We start from the raw sequence: 18,266 nt of genomic DNA, 5'->3' as shown, positions 1-18,266 counted from the left end.
TCTTACTTGTTTTAATTTTTAATTAAACTCTTAATTCTTAAAAATTATTATGTATTTATATTTTTATAGATAGGTAACAATGTGTGCATGCATACTCAAACCATCCTGACAATAAAATCAAGCCAATTCATGTTTGAATTAAAGTAAAGAATGCAGAAAGGAAAGACCACGGGGGAAAAATAATGGTAAGCTTCACATCTATTTAAGTATAAAACTAAAACTTAGCAACTAAAAGTAATATTTTATCAGAAATGACAAAAGTCTAGAAAAGGTGAATTGAAGCATATTCACATTTAAAAATTTGGAAGTAAGAGATGATATTGATACATTTGAAACTTAATATCATTATATATCACTGCAAAAGTCATACTGAATAATGTATTTTTAAATTATTGAACGTGTAGTTTTAAAAAAGATAATGACCTTCTTATAATGTCTTAAGCTAAAAGGAAATTTAAAGATATAATGTCTTTTTTGATATTTAAATATTCCAAATCTATCACTGTCTTCAGCTTCATTCTTTTGTTATATTCTACTGAAATTAATTTTAATAACAAAATATTATTTGTAATGATTCAATATTCATAAAGATATCATTTTTCACTCATCTATGCATCCATATGTGTACTTTGAAAGATGCCTGAAGTGAAGCTCTCCTGATACCAATTCTAGTTATTACTGCATAAGGATTTTGGGTGTTTTAACACATTTCTCTGTACCTTTTATTTCTTTACAAACAAAATGTTGAGTTCACAGTGGGTATGAATCCTGTAAAAATAATAAAACAATTTTATTTAAAAGACAGTAATGACCAATATGCTAAGACATTACTGATGCTTAATTCTGAGTGGTAGGAATATGTATGAAATGGGTGGCTTGTTTACTTCTTAGTACATTTCAGTATCATTTTAATTAAAAAATTCAAACAAATAAATTAATAAATTACAACATATTGTAGAACCTACTATCGACAGGAATGGTATTTCCATAAAAAAAAAAAAACAAATTGTTTCATCATGTGGAGCTTTGTTCTGTTAGTCAATGACCCTAATAGTTATTTTCATTCCTTGAGGGAACAAATTTTGAACCTTGTAAAATGAGGTGGAATTTTCCATAAGAGTGGAATTCATTAGCACAATATCTGCATTCTATGAAAACATCTGGTGATTTTTGTCATACTGTCTTGTGTTTAGGCTTAATTTCCTGCCAAATAATAAGGGTGGGTTTAAAAATAATTCACTATTTTTCTGTCCATAGACTTTTGATCAAATAAAGTATATTTGCATTAAAGAACTAAATAAGTTGCATTATAATTGTAACAGTTTTAAACTTTTCTGAAACACCTATTATTTTTCTCATTTTGAAGAGAAAATGTCACAACTCTTAGAATAAGTAAGTCCAGTTCACTTTCCAAGCAAAGCTTCTGAAGCAGTCTATATAGATGCTTTAAGAAGGAAAGTAGTAGTGGATGCTGTTTCCACTCATTTTCTACATAATATACTAACTTATCAACATGTTGTTATTGTTGAGTCGCTAAATCAAGACTGAGTTTTTGTGACTCCATGGACCATAGCCTGCCATGCTCCTCTGTCTGTGGAATTTCCCAGGCAAGAATATTAGAGTGGGTTGCCATTTCCTTCTCCAGGGGATCTTTCTGACCCAGGGATTGATCCCACATCTCCTGCATTGACAGGAGGATTCTCTGCCACTGAGCCCCCTGAGAAACCCAATCTTATCAACATGATCTAATGTCAAAGAAAATGAATAGAGTTAGTTTTTCACAAAGCAAAGATTAATCAACTTTACTGACTTTGAGGTCAAATCTAGAAAGCAAAAAAAAAAAAAAAAAAAGAATGAAGTATATTTTATAATTAGAAATGGTGAAGTAATTGAAAAGTATTTTTAGAAATAACCATCTTCAGTGTTTGCACTGAACATCTGTGCATTTTCTGTGGTTTATTAACTTGTCATAAATATATTAATGAACTGGTATATAGCTAATTTAGAATGAACAGACTGTTACTTAATGAGAGTGGTAATTGTTGTGTTATCTTTTTGTCCCTGTTCTTTGCACAGTTCTTGTCATGTCATGAGGTGTCACCACATGTGAAATAAGTGCTTCTGGAAGTTGAAATTGAATTAAATGCAGGAAAACAATTAATTCCAGTGCAGGATTGTCTATTATTTTCAAATTGTAAGCAAGTCAAGAAATCTTGATCTTAAATCACAGTTGTTTTTGTTCAGTCACTTAGTTGTGTCTGACTCTGTGAACCCCTCGACTGCAGTTCACCAGGCTTCCCTGTCCTTCACAATCTCCCAGAGTTTGGGCAAACCCATGTCCATTGAGTCAGTGATGCCACCCAATCATCTCATTCTCTGTCATCCCCTTCTCCTTCTGCCTTCAATCTTCCCAGCATCAGGGCTTTTTCTAATGAGCCGGCTCTTTGCATCAGGTTGGCAAAGTTCTGGAGCTTCAACTTCAGCATTAGTCCTTTCAATGAATATTCAGGATTGATTTCCTTTAGTATTGACTGGTTTGATCTCCTTGGTAGTCCAAGGGACTCTCAAGAGTGTTCTCCAACACTCCAGTCCAAATGTATCAATTTTTCAGCACTCAGCCTTCTTTATGGTCCAGCTCTCACATTCATACATGACATAATTGTGAAAAAATACCTCCCAGTGTAAGGTGTTTTGATTATCAGTGGTGGTGATTCAGTTGCTAAGTTGTGTCCGACTCTCGCAACCTTGTGGACTGTAATTCACCAGGCTCCTCTGTCCTTGTGATTTTCCAGGCAAGAATACTGGAGTGGCTTGCCATTTCCTTCTCCAGGGGATCTTCCTGACCTACAAATCCAACCCAGGTCTCCTGCATTGAAGGCAGATTCCTGCATTGCAGGCAGATTCATTACTGACTAAGCTATGACTAGTCAAGGGAAGCCTTGATTATCAGTGGATCTCGGTAAAAACTAAATTTTCTAATTTCCATGATTCTGTTTCACTAGCCAAATTTATTTCCACTTTCTTTTTCTTCCTAAAGAATAACATTCTGTTTATTTACGGCATTACTCCCAACTTAAACCTCTTAATTGACACCTGCCCCCCACCACAGAATATCTCTGTAGTATCTTTGCTTAATCATTTTTAAAATATAGTTTTCATTGAGGGAACTCTTCCCATGTATCTGAGGTAAAAATCAGTTCTCTTATTGTGTGCAGGGATTACTTTTAGATAAAAGTTCATGAGTTGGCAGAAGTGATTGAATGGGAACTAATGAGTCAATCCTGAAAGGAATTTTATGAATGGATACTATAGTGCCTTCTCTCTAATAAAACCATTGTACATCTAACATTTAGTTTATGTTGATTGCTTTTTTGACACATAAATAAAGCCATCTTTATATTATGCAGGATTCCTGTTAGTGGTAATATCAAGAATATAAATCTTTCCTTGTGACTTCTATTACTGTTCTTCTTCCCCAACCTGAAGTGACCTTAAGCAGGTTTTTAATTAAAGTAATGCGAGCCCCTGAGTGTATCACCTCTTTTATGCATGATCAGGTTACCCTAGCATATATTCCAACTCTCTTGGAAACTTGAATTTTATGGATGGGTAATAAAATCCTTCTTTTCAAGGCTTGCAATTTTATTTCCACCTTAAAAAAAGTGATATATTCTTTGCCAGTGCTTATATAAGAGTGTGTAAAGTCTGAGAAATTCACAGAAAGGTGTTTTAGATGGGGTTTGCAAATGTGGACTTTTAAGCCTCTGTTAATTTTTCAGCTGTTTAGAAATGAAGTGATGCTATTTTTTTCTATGCAACATATATTCGATAGAGTTTTAATTTACTTGACTTGAAACAAGACTAAATTGTGGTTTCCAGCAGAAATATTTTAATCAATGCTTCAAGTTTTGTAGGAATAAAACCCTCAGTCTGGAAAGATGCTTTAAGAATATCAGTGTACATGAAGATCATTGAATGTTAGCCCCACGTCATGTATGTCACAAATGTCAACACAGTAATATAGGGTAGGGCTTAAGAATGTGGTGTTTGGAGGTAGACCAGCCTCTAACTTTTACTGTCATTATGACCTTGAGCAAGGATATTTATCTTTCTAAGATGGTTGATTTGTCTGCAAAACTGAAAGTAATTATATTATTAATTTTTAAGTTTGAGAAATTAGGGACAATGCAATTAAAAATGTTGATCACGAAGGGAGCACTCTAAAATGTTTACTGTTTTCAATTATTTATTCGTACTTTAAATAACTAAAGAACTTCCCTCTTGCTCAGTCCTAAATAGGAGGCCTCAAATAGTTTAGTGAACTTTTTAGTCTCTTGAACCCTCCATCATTTACTCAAAACTAAGTTTTTTTTTTTAATTACACATTGTAATTTTTTAACAGTTGATTAATTTTTCACTTTCCAATTCCAGTTTTCCTCCTTTTTGTATAGACCAAAGACTAACCCAAGTTTTGCCTTTGTCTTAACACTAATGAAGGACTCACCACTTGAACTAGGTAAGTTTCTAATACCAGGTCTGTCCATATCCCAGGTTGGTTCAAGAAATACCATCATCTTCTTTTTGTTCTGCCATAAGATATTATTTCTCTCTATAATGTTCTCTTTCTTTTCCAGTTGAGGCTGTTATGTAGATGGATACAATTCTGCCTTTGATTAGGGTTGTTGAAATAGTTCTTTCTTTTTTTCTTCTTTTCTTTCTTCCTTATAATGTAACCCTGGAAAGCTTTGTTGATTGGAAATTACCAAATAAAGGTTGATAGCAGTGACACCTTTAAATATTTTCTTCATACTCTTTTAAAATATAGTATTTGTATATATGATATGGGCATCCCCGTATGGTAAAGAATCCCCAATGGTAAAGAATCTGCCTGCCAACGTAGGCACAAGAAATGCAGGTTCAATCCCTGGGTTGGGAAGATCCCCTGAATAAGAAAATGGTAACCCATTCCAATAATCTTGCCTAGGAAATCCCATGGACAGAGGAAACTGGTGGGCTATAGTCCACAGGGTCACACAAGTCAGACGTGACCTAGCAACTAAACAATAATAACAACAATATATGGCATGTGTGTATTTATATACATGCATAGATATTTAAAATCAGTAGATATCCACTGTTGATTATGTAACCTGATGTATATATACATTGAAGAAAGAAATGGCAGCCTGCTCCCATATTCTTTTTTCAAAATTAATTAATTAGTTTTAGTTGGAGGATAATTACTTTACAACATTATGATGGTTTCTGCCATACATCCACATGAATTGGTCACAGGTATACACAGGTATACCTGTGTATACCTCCCTCCCACCCCCCTCCCCACCCTTTCTCTCTGAGTTGTCCCAGAGTACTGGTTTTGGGTGCCCTGCTTCATGCATCAAATTTGCACTGGTCATCTATTTTTACATATGGTAATGTACATGTTTCAATGCTGTTTTCTCAAATCATCCCACCTTGGCTTTCTCCCACTAGATCCAAAAGTCTGTTCTTTATATCTATGTCTCCTTTGCTGCCCTGCATGTAGGATCATTGGTACCATCTTTATAAATTCCATATATATATATATATATATATATATATATATATATATATATATGTTAATAGACAGTATTTGTCTTTCTCTGACTTACTTCACTTTGTATAATAGGCTCAAAGTTTATCTACCTCATTAGAACTAACTCAAATGCATTCCTTTTTATAGCTGAGTAGTATTCCACTGTGTGTATGTGCCACCACTTGCTTATCCATTCACCTGCCAATGGACATCTAGGTTGCGCCCATATTCTTCCCTGGAAACTTCCGTGGACAGAAGAGCCTGGTGGGCTACAGTCCATGGGGTCACAAAGAGTGGGACACGACTGAACACATGCGTGCACACATGCACGTGCACACACACACACACACACACACAGTGGACAATTGCTGCTTTTAAATAAGGAACAGAATTTAAGAAGCACCTTTCCTAAGAACTGATTATTTTAAAGCATAAGTCACTCTTAAAGCTCTCAATGATGGACTAAATTTACCCATTTTTAAATAGAGATGCTGGGTGATATATGAGGAGGAGGTAGGAGCTCTTGGCTTGAAAACAGAATACTTGCACTCTGGACAGAAATTGCATTCTCTCTTAACTTAGAACTATTATTTACATCTTTTCATTCCAATTCTTTCCTTATGAGATAGCCTTAAGAGCCTAAATACTGGACATAAATGTGTTTTTCCTTTTGCTTGGCTTTATTTTTTCTTCAGTAACTTGAGTTTTCCTCAGTATTTAATTTATGCAGAAACATGTAATTTACGGGCTTCCCTGTTGGTTCAGATGCTAAAGAATATGCCTGCAATGAAGGAGACCTGGGTTTCATCCCTCAGTTGGGAAGATCCCCTGGAGAAGAGAGTGGCAACCAGTGTAGTTTATATTATGTGGAATAATAAAGTTAAGTTGAAGAGTTAAACAAAAGTCACTCAAGTTTTCTGAGGCTGTGTCTCTTAAAAGCATATTTTACTAGAGAATTCTTTATCGAATAAGTGATCCTCCAAGAGCTGAGTGAATTGTGTAAAGCTGTCTGAATGAGTTGGAGAAGTTTTCTCACAGATGTAATAATTGATCTTAAAGAAGGAATCTTCCAGCTGAAGATTAGAGCTACAAATTAGTCTATATTAAAGGTGTTGTAAATTGAAATTAGAGATGAAAATACTTCCACCTGGAATGTTCTCTGCTTCCAGGATTAGAGAACACACTTCATAATGCCTTAAGCAACAGCAATAAAGATACCCACACATAGTGGACCAAACAAGGTGGAAATTTAGTTCTGTTTCCCATAAAAGTCTTGAGAAAGCCAGCAGGTGGGTGACTGCTCCAGGAAGTCATCCAAGGCTCCAGATTCCATCTGTCTTATCATCTGCCATTTTCCAGACTGCATATATTAAAGCTACCTGAACTGTTTGTATGTTAAGGAGTTAAGAGAATATATATAGGGAATAACCGCTAATTTTATTTTTTATTTTGCTTTTTTGCACAAATCTGATTTTGGAGATACATTTAATGTTTTCTGGGGAATTTACAATTCTACAAAGCGCTGGGAGATGCTACTTCGGTTATGGTTTGTCCATTCATCTCCACCCTTTTGGTGTCAGGAAAAGGCTTAAGTATCGAACAGAACTTCTGTAGAGCACCTTCTCAAAAAAACAAACACTAACAAAAAGAAAAAAAAGAAGGCAAGCAAGAGATGTTAAGGACTTTTGTGCACATTTGGAGTTATAATTTCATTGACCTACAGGATTTTGAGGATTTTTATAGTCTTATGGTGACAATTATAATTTAAAAAATGAGTCTCAAAATATGGTCATCAAGCAATAGTCACTCTCTGGGCTATAGTAAGAGGAATTAAATCAAAGAGCTGTGTTATAGTTACTGTTCAAAAAACATCAAAACCAGGAAGGTAATCTCTCCATTTCCAAAACAGACATGATTTAATATCGGGGTAGATTTGGACATTATGCACTAGATACTCTTTGGAAAAGCAATTCACAGGACACTAATTGAATTTTTGGACTGTAACAGAGGTAATTTCAGCATGCCAAAAAAAAAAAAAATTAGCAAAAGTAGAGGCTCATACTAATTTGATATTCACTAAGGGAAACAAAGTGATTGAGAAGTAAAGTAGAAATTGAACTATTTCCATCATCAAAATCAGAATATGAAGGGAAAACATAAATATTTCCACTGAGGAAATTTAAACTTTCTTTTTAATTTTTCCAACAGCAGGAAAAATAGGTAATGAGCAGATTTTTGTCTTCACCTTATTACTATCATTGTTGTTATTTCGAGTAGAATGACTGTTCACTTGTATTCTGTATCAAAAAACAACCAATAGGAGAATTTGTATATGGGTGCTTCCCAAGTGGCTCTCATGGTAAAGAATCTACCTTCCAATACAGGAAGCATAAGACACGAGGGTTCCATCCCTGGGTCAGGAAGCTCCCCTGGAGTAAGAAATGGTAACCCTCTGTAGTATTCTTGCCTGGAACATTCCATGGACAGATAAGCCTGGCAGGCTACAGGACATGGGGTCTCAAAGAGTTGGACTCAACTGAGCACACACATACAGAATTTAGAATAGGAAGTCATTTTTGAACAAGAAGACAGAATATGTCCATTTGCATATCTTCTAACTGAAAGGGATGTATTTTTATAGCTAGTAATATTGCCTGTTTACACACATAAACCAAGTAGTGTTCTAAAATTGATTCCAGGTTTCTAAAAAATTCTATTTGAAAATAAGTTTTGCCAGTTATTGTTATTGAATATCTTGAATTCCAGACATTTCTTTAAAATATTAATGTGGACTCTGAAAAAGTAAAAGTGTTAGTTGCTCAGTCATGTCCAGCTTATGGACTGTTGCCCACCAGGCTCCTCTGTCCATGGAATTCTCCAGGCAAGAATTCTAGAGTGGGTAGCTATTTCCTCCTCCAGGGTATCTTCCCAACTCGGGAATTGAACTCAGATCTCCTGCATTGCAGGCAGATTATTTACCTTCTGAGCCACCAGGGATTATAGTATGGGGGAAAATGTATCTACATTTGCATGGCTTTTATAAACCCTGTATTATATAAATTTATTCCTGTTCACAGCATTCTGAAAGGAATTGAGTTTCCTTTTTGCACATGAGTATTTTTAAAACCAGGCAATTTTAAAGAGCTAATACTTTATTGATTTCAGTGCAGAAATTTGAAGATAAATCTACTAGGCACCTGCGTCCTAAAGTTTCCATTTCCCATTTACAAATTTGCAGAAATCTGAATGACGTAAAGGGATATTTCTGTTAAGTGATGCTGTATGCTAATATCCATTTTATTATTATTTTATCATACAAGAGCAGGCTTCCCAGGTGTCGCTAATGGGAAAAATGCACCTTCCATTGCTGGAAACTCTAGAGATGAGGATTCAATCCCTGGGTTGGGAAGATCTCCTGAAATAGGAAATGGCAACCTGCTCCAGTATTCTTGCCTGAAACATTTCATGAACAGAGGAGCCTGAAGGGCTACAGTCCATGGGGTTGCAAAAGTTGTAAAAGAAGAGCTGTTATAAATTTATTGAAATTAAGCCTTTCATTCATTCAATTTTTTTTCCTATATCAGTAAAATATTTATTAAATGGCATTTTAGAGCCCTGCTACATGCTGGCAACATGGCTATGAGAAAAACATATATGACTCCTGCCTTCACTGACTGGATGACTTTTGGGGGATCTTTTGGGTTATGGGCTATAGGTGAGTAGATCACCTAAAGCAGAAAATCAAGGTGGATGATGTATTTTTTTCCTTATAATTTCTCAAATGGCAGTTAAACATATCTTCAGAAAAGTAGATCTGTAATGGTTCCAAGGAACATGTATTCTCATAGGAAAACACATGGCCTATTTGCTTTAGGTCACAAAACACCAGCCTTCTGATTAAAAAAAAAAAAAAAAGTTTTATGGAGTTTATTCAGGGTTTTCTGTAAGATTTAACAGAAAACCCAATATGAAGTTTTTGGACAACCTAATACTTCCCTCCTTCCGTCCTTCGCCCACCAGTCCCTTAGTAAGTGAATGCATGCACGCATAATAGCAGAACACAAACATACCCAACCCAAATCACTATATAATCCTAAACGTGTTGCACCTGTGGATTAGGCTTCAGTGCTTTCATTCAATTGTTTAGCATGATCAGATTCTTGTTTTATTTTCTTGAGTGAAGTCGCTCAGTCATGTCTGACTCTTTGTGACCCCATGGACTGTAGCCTATCAGGTTCCTCTGTCCATGGGATTTCCCAGGCAAGAGTGCTGGAGTCGATTGCTATTTCCTTCTCCAGGGGATCTTCCTGACCCAGGAATTGAGCCCGGGTCTCCTCCATTGTAGGCAGACGCTTTACCGTCTGAGCCACCAGGGAAGCTTATTCAAATTGTAAAATCCTTCTTATATTATATTATTACATTATTACTTATTACAGTTTTTATTGGAGTTTACAAGAACTGTAGCTTCTTCATAAGATTTATGTACCAGTTTTTCTTTCCATTTAAAATAAAATGGTTCAAAATTTGTATTTTCTCTGGAAAACACCAGCCTCTTAAATAAATGCAACTCATATGACAAGTGAAATAAATCTGTTAATATAATCTTAATAATCTGTAAGGCTAATGTGGAAAATATTTAGTGCTTAGTGTTAATTTTATTACAAGAGAATCAAAGCATTTCATATATTTAGAACGAAGTCTTGACAGAAATATTTAATTAAACCACTATAATTTATCTTATACCTTGATATATGTGGCTAAAACTCATGTAAAAAACTTTTTGCAAGTTAGGAGATCATGATTTAGTTGGCAAGGGAGCCATACATATAAAATGAACCAACATGAACACTGAAAAAGAGAAGAAAAAACTTAATAATTGACATTCCAAATGAATGATTCCTCTACAAACAGAGGAAAAATACTAAAGAACATAATAAATAGACTCAAAAAAATGGGACAACATATAAATATTATATTTCAATCAGACCATAAGCACAAAAAGAAACAACAAGATAAGATTTCAACTTGAAATAGAATTTTCCTTTAAAAAAATTGAAAAAAAAAAAGACAAATTAAATTTGGCCCTTAGTTTTTTCAGAAAATGCTTAATATTTGTTTAAACTATTGCTGGTATGAGTAGTTTAAATCTATTCATACATCTCACTTGAGGTAGTAGCCATTCTGAGAGACAGAAAGACAACTAATATTTTTATTCTTCAGAATACATTTTATCTTTACTTAAGTTGAATTCTGATCATTTTTTGGAATTTAATTAGTGATTATTGATAACGAGCCCAACATAGGATGAATTATAACTCAGCACCCAGTTGTCTAATATTCTTGTGCTCTGTAATACACATTCTTGGGAAATGGTGACGGGGAAAATGCAAAGATGACAGAGCGTAATGTTATCCAAAAAATATACTTTATTCCCTTTCAAGCTCATTTAATTTGGGGGTGCAATGTAAAAAATATAATTTATTGCATATTGATGGTCATAAGGATTGCTTCAGAAAGGTTTTTTGTGTTTTCTTATGGTAGAGCCTGTGTTCCAAAATTTTAAGAAAATTTCTTGTGAAAATGTGGCACTCTGAAAAAGAAGCTACTATGGAATTGTGGCCCTAGAATAATGAGTTTGCTTATGTATTCCCATGTTCTTAAGTGTTTTCCATTCAAACGTATTGTTAAACTAAGATTTACAGAATATATAGTCCATTCAAGATGGCTCAGAATGTAAAGAATTCGTCTACAATGTGGGAGACCTGGGTTTGATCCCTGGGTTAGGAAGAGCCCGTGGAGGAGGGCATGGCAACTCACTCCAGTATTCTTGCCTGGAGGCTCCCCATGGACAGAGAAGCCTGGTGGGCTACAGCCCACCAGGTGGCAAAGAATCGGACACGACTGAGCAACTAAGCACATTTCTGGGCTCTGAGTCTTAAGAGTGTCTGCTGAATAAAACATAACGCTCAACTTTGGACTTCCTTGTTAGCACAGCTGATAAAGAATCTGCCTGCAATGCGATAGACCCCAGTTTGACTCCTGAGTCGGGCAGAGCCCCTGGAGAAGGGATAGGCTACCGACTCCAGTATTCTTGGGCTTTCCTGGTGGCTCAAATGGTAAAGAATCTTCCTGCAATGTGGAAGACCTGGGTTCGATCCCTGGGTTGGGAAGATTCCTGGAGAAAGGATGGCTACCCACTCCAGTATTCTGGCCTGGATAATTCCATGGACTATATAGTCCGTGGGGTTGCAAAGGGTCAGACACGACTGAGCAACTTTCACTTTACTCATAATGAAGAATAACCCAGATGATGACTTGTAGAATATTTAAGCTGTTGTCAATGTGGGATGATAGTTTAATGGTCTCAGCTCCTCTGTCATCTGAGAATTATGTGTCTTAGCAGCTAGAACCCCACAATTCATGATAGTGTAGTAATGCATTATTTAGCACATGCAAATGCTCTCAATCTGAAAATTGAGAGTTTGTGCATAATTTAACCATTTCAAATATTTAAAATGAATTGAATCCACTGGGGAAAATGTAATATGCATGACTGATAAAATGAACATAAACTGTGTGTCAGGCATTACTCTAATTGTTTTATGTATATTTTCAATTAAACTTATCACTTCCCTATGGGTGTGAAATTATTTTTATTCCTATTTCACAGATCTGTAAATAGAGTCCACAAGCTAAGGTCTAGACAGTAATTAATTGTTGACTGAACTGAAATATGAGCCATAATGTCAACTCCAGATTCTGTACACTTAAGATATTGCTATACTACTAAATAAACTGTGATTATCATAGATTGTTAATTGTATTCTGAAGGTCTGAGGTGACAGGAATGTGGAGTTGGGATAATTGCTTGCTTTTATCCTTACTTCTGCTGGATCAATACAGTCACCCTGAATTTCCTTATAGATGGCTGTAGACAAAACTGGAACACAGCCAGACTGGCCCCTCCACTTCACCTGGCCAGAGCACTAAAATTTCTTGTTGTGCTCTATCCAGGGGTGTCTAGAATCAGTTCTTGTAACCTCACATCCCTGAACTTTTATAAAAATTCTTACCTCTTGAATCTTCATGATTAAATTCTTGACTTTAATTTTGCCTGAAGGACAATATGTTTTGCCAAACATTGAATCAAATATAGGCATACCTCATGTTATTGTGCTTTGTTTTATTGTGCTTCAGAGATTTATGTAATTTTTTTTTTTACAAACTGAAGGTTTGTGATAACTCAGTATGGAGCAAGTATAATTTAATTTAAAAATGTAGTGCCATTTTTCTAATGGCATTTGTTCACATCAAGTGTCCGTTTCATATTTTGGTCATTCTTGAAATTTCAAACTTTTTATTAGGTTGGTGCAAAAGTAAATGTGATTTTTGCATTGTTGAAATCTGCCATTTGATATTGGAATACATTCTAAATAAATATGGTTCTATTATACATCATTTTAATGTGCCTTTCTCGCCTTCTATTTTTTGCTAGTAACTTGTCACTTACTGTTTTTTATATTTATTTTAGACTAGAAATGATGTTAGACAAAAGGCAAATTCAAGTGATTTTATTATTCGAGTTCAGAACTGGCTGTAAAATAGCAGAGACAACTTGCAATGTCAGCAATGCGCTTGGCCAAGGAACTGCTAATGAATGTACAGTGCAGTGGTGGTTCAAGAAGTTTTACAAAGGAGACGAGAGCCTTGAAGCTGAGGAGTGTAGAGGCCGGCCATCAGAAATTGACAATGACGATTGTGAGCCATCGTTGAAGCTGATCCTCTTACAACTGCATGAGAAGTTGCCAAAGAATTCATCATCCACCATTCTGTGGTCATTCAGCATTTAAAGCAAATTGTTGCTCAGTCACTAAGTTGTGTTCTACTCTTTACGACACCATGGACTGCAGCATGCCAGGCTTCCCTGTCCTTCACAAACTCCCAGAGTCTGCTCAAACTCATGTCCATTGAGTCAGTGATGCTACCTGACCATTCATTCTCTGTTGCCCCCTTCTCCTCCCGCCCTCAATCTTTCCTAGCATCAGGGTCTTTTCCAATGTCAGTTCTTCGTATTAGATGGCCAAAGTTTTAGAGCTTCAGTTTCAACATCAGTCTTTCCAATGAATATTCAGGGTTGATTTCCATTAGGATTGACTGGATTTTTCAATAGTCCAAGGGGCTCTCAAGAGTCTTCTCCAGCACCATAGTTTGAAAGCATCAGTTCTTCAGCACTCAGCCTTCTTTATGGTTCAAATTTCACATGAGTACATGACTATTGGAAAAATCATATTGGAAAGGTGAAAAAGGTAGGTAAATGGGTGCCTCATGAGCTGACCAAAAAAATGAAAATAAAATTTTTTTTGAAGCGTTATCTTCTCTCATTCTACAAACAACAATGAACCATTTCTCAATCAGATTGTGATGTTGGATGAAAAGTGGATTTTATATGAGAACGAGTGACTCGGTGGTTGGCCTGAGAAGAAGCTCCAAAACACTTTCCACAGCCAAACTTGCACCAATAAAAGGTCATGGTCACTGTTGGTGCTCTACTGCCCATCTGCTCCACTACAGCCTTCTGAATCCAGGCAAAACCATTACATCTGAGAAATATACTCAACAAATCTGAGCAAAATGCTCAGTCACAAAAACTGCAATGCCTGCAGCCAGCATTGGTCAAAAGAAAGGTCCCAGTTATCCATGACAAAGGCCAACCACACATTTGCACATTTGTTCAAAAGTTGAACAAATTTGCTATAAGGTTTGGCCTCATCTGCCATGTTCACCTGGCCTGTTACCAGTTGACTACCACTTACTTCAAGCATCTCAACAACTTTTTTCAGGGAAAATGCTTCCACAAGGAGCAAGAGGCAGAAGATGTTTTCCAAGAGATCATCAAATTTGGAATCACAGATTTTCATGCTACAGGGATAAACAAACTTATTTCTCACTGGCAAATAAACATATATACATATGTGTATATATATATATATGTATATATATGTATATAGTATTGGTTCATATTTGATTAATAAAGATGTGTTTGAGCCTAGTTATAATGATTTAAAATTCATGGTCCAAATCTGTAATTATGTTTGCACCAACCTAATATATTTTTATTTGGTTTAATAAATAAATGATCTGTGGTTAGTGATTTGTACTGTTACCATTGCAAAAAGATTATGACTTGCTGAAGGCTCAGATGATGGTGATCATTTTCTTAGGAATACAATATTTTTAAATCAAGGTATGTGCTTTTTTTAGATCTAATGCTGTTGCACACTTAAAAGGATACAAGTGAAGTCAAAAGTGAAGTTGCTCAGTTGTGCCCGACTCTTTGCGACCCCATGGGCTATAGCCTACCAGGCTCCTCTGTCCATGGGATTTTCCAGGCTATAGTACTGGAGTGGATTGCCATTTCCTTCTCCAGGGGATCTTCCTGACCCAGGGATCGAACCAAGGTCTCCCACATTGTAGACAGACGCTTTACCCTCTAAGCCACCAGGGAAGTCCCAAGGATACAAGTATAGTATATACACAACTTTTATATGCACTGGGAAACCAAAAAATCTGTAATTGGCTTTCTTGTAGTATTTGCTTTATTGTGGTGGTCCAAACTGGTCGTGGCCTATCTGGCATGTCTCTGAGATATGCCTATGGAGCTGCCCAGATTCTGCACTTGAGCCTGAAAAGATGTAGTTATTCACTCAGTTGTATCTGACTCTTTACAATCCCAACGGACTGTAGCTTACCAGGCTCCTCTGCCCATGGAATTTTTCCAGGCAAGAATACTGGAGTGGGTAGCCATTGCTTTCTCCACGGAATCTTCCTGACCCAGGGATCAAACCTAGGTATCCTGCTTTGCAGGCAGACCCTTTACTGTCTGAGCTACCAGGGGGGAATCCCCTGTTGTGACCTAATTCTCATTTATTCTTGACACAGCACACAAACTCCATAGGCCTTGGAACTTCTCAGGAAGTAAGTCCCTTCAGAGTTCGATCAAGCTGAATAAGAAACAAAAATAGAAGAGTAGCATTCTTGGCAAATATCTATTAGAAACTTCCATATTCAAATTATTTCTAAAATAATTTGAGAGTGTTTTCCAAACCAGGAAAAATATGCTTGTAAAAAGGATAGTTTTGAAGTGTTGGGGAAACCATTGTATTTTAAATATTTCTTACTTGCTATTGGGTTCTATACATCATGCAACTTTTGATGTTACTTAAATCTAAGCTAATACTCTGAATCTGTTGGTAAATGCATTTATTTCTGAAAAGTGATTGATTATTGAATAAAATCACATTAGCAGCATTAATGTTACAATTCAGAGATGATAATTTGTTATAGAACTATGGCAAGGATACATGTTATGTAATGCTATACAATTGTGGAAATGTACTTATACTGAGTAGGCACAGTTTTAGTCATTTTGGTCCATTTTTAGCAGCTTCAATTTAAAGAATCATACCTCATATTTTTCTTATATTATCTTATAATCAAGTCATTTTCTAGAGTTTCACTTGAAGTAAGTAACTTCAATGTTATATAATGTAGAAATATGGATATAAAGTAGAATAAAATTTTATATTTTTGTTTAACTTTATATACATTTCACATATAATATAGTTTCGTAGTTAAATGAGAATAGAGGGCTCTATTTAAATTAATACCAAGGGTCAGCCACACTGATCAAATCTTTACTGTGACCACTAAGTGTTAGTTGGTCAGTTGTATGTGACTCTTTGAGATTGCATGGACTGCAGCCCTCCAGGCTTCTCTGTCCATGGAATTCTCCAAGCAAGAATACTGGAATGGGTTGCCATTCTCTTTTCTGGGGGATTTCAGAGCAATGTATAGTAATAGAAATGACAGAAATAGGGCTAAAAGTAGTATCAGTTCAGGTCAGTCACTCAGTCATGGCCGACTCTTTGCGACCCCATGAATTGCAGCACGCCAGGCCTCCCTGTCCATCACCAACTCCCGGAGTTCACTCAGACTTACTTCCGTTGAGTCGGTGATGCCATCCAGCCATCTCATCCTCTGTTGTCCCCTTTTACTCCTGCCCCCAATCCCTCCCAGCATCAGAGTCTCTTCCAATGGGTCAACTCTTCGCATGAGGTGGCCGAAGTACTGGAGTTCCAGCTTTAGCATCATTCCTTCCAAAGAAATCCCAGGGCTGATCTCCTTCAGAATGGACTGGTTGGAAGTCCTTGCAGTCCAAGTGACTCTCAAGAGTCTTCTCCAGAGTCCAAAAGTCTGCTCTACACATCTGTGTCTCTTTTGCTGTCTCACATACAGGGTCATCATTGCCATCTTTCTAAATTCCATATATATGTGTTAGTATACTGTACTGGTGTTTTTGGACTCTGAGGGAGAGGGAGAGGGTGGGATGATTTGGGAGAATGGCATTGAAACATGTATACTATCATGTAAGAAATGAATTGCCAGTCTATGTCTGATGCAGGATACAGGATGCTTGAGGCTGGTGCATGGGGATGACCCAGAGAGATGTTATGGGGAGGGGAGGTGGGAGGGGGGGTTCATATTTGGGAACGCATGTACACCCGTGGTGGATTCATGTCAATGTATGGCAAAACCAATACAGTATTGTAAAGTAAAAAAAAAAAAAAAAAAAAAAAAAAAAGAGTCTTCTCTAACACCACAGTTCAAAAGCATCAATTCTTTGGCTATCAGCTTTCTTCACAGTCCAACTCACATATCCATACATGACCACTGGAAAAACCATAGCCTTGACTAGACAGACCTTTGTTTGGAAAGTAATGTCTCTGCTTTTGAATATGCTATCTGGGTTGGTCATAACTTTCCTTCCAAGGAGTAAACGTCTTTTAATTTCATGGCTGCAGTCACCATCTGCAGTGATTTTGGAGCCCCAAAAAAATAAAGTCTGACACTGTTTCCACTGTTTCCCCATCTATTTCCCATGAAGTGATAGGACCGGATGCCATGATCTTAATTTTCTGAATGTTGAGCTTTAAGCCAACTTTTTCACTCTCCTCTTTCACTTTCATCAAGAGGCTTTTAGTTCCTCCTCACTTTCTGCCATAAGGGTTGTGTCATCTGCATATCTGAGGTTATTGATATTTCTCCTGGCAATCTTGATTCCAGCTTGTGCTTCTTCCAGCCCAGCATATACCCTCTGTTATTTGGCTCCAAGGAGTGCTTAGGTGGCTTCAGAATATTCCACGTAGAACCTGAAGACATGGTTTGTTTTTGACAAATATTATGAGCATTTTGATAACTGCATAGTTTGAATGACTCAAAATAATAAAAATAAGTAGGTAGCTACAGATCATTTATGCATCTATATCTTTCTCTATATCCATGGTCTTCCTCATTACACTATAGATTTTTTCTTTTCACTATAGTTTTTCTGTTTATTTTGAATGAAAATATCTCTATGAGACTCTAAACTTTATACTCACTAGTTTAAGTATATAATCAAAATATTGGTTAAAGTCAAGTTTATAAGCTGTCCAGTGGAAAGTTTAGGCTTAACATTTTGCAATAGAGGTGTTGGATTTAACATCTCACAACAGAGGCAGGGTTTCAGATTGAGAATCTTGTCTACTTCACCTAGATCAACAAGAAGGGAAGAGATACAGGTGATACAGATCTATTCTTAGAATGCAATTCTGGATTCATTCCAGTTTGCTATTTTTGTTGTTAGTTTTAA

At 36.3% G+C, this 18,266-nt stretch overlaps 1 protein-coding gene across 7 annotated transcripts in view; it reads left to right on the top strand.

Moving 5' to 3' along the window:
• The window catches only part of LOC121816219 (uncharacterized), a 761,897-nt gene that overhangs the window by 301,267 nt on the left and 442,364 nt on the right, over window positions 1-18,266 (top strand). For 2 of the 7 annotated variants that reach the window (XR_009600798.1, XR_009600793.1), the window contains one exon: window positions 70-18,266. This exon is cut by the window's right edge and continues 38,642 nt beyond it. The exons of the other annotated variants lie outside the window; for them this stretch is intronic. The gene's annotated coding sequence lies outside the window, so the exon portion shown is untranslated. The remainder of the gene's footprint in view (window positions 1-69) is intronic. 7 annotated transcript variants of the gene reach the window in all.

This window comes from Ovis aries, chromosome 1 (assembly GCF_016772045.2).
Source record: "Ovis aries strain OAR_USU_Benz2616 breed Rambouillet chromosome 1, ARS-UI_Ramb_v3.0, whole genome shotgun sequence".
NCBI classification, from domain to species: domain Eukaryota; kingdom Metazoa; phylum Chordata; class Mammalia; order Artiodactyla; family Bovidae; genus Ovis; species Ovis aries.
Note: the sequence above shows the minus strand (reverse complement) of the source record. Positions and strands in the feature narration are given on the sequence as shown.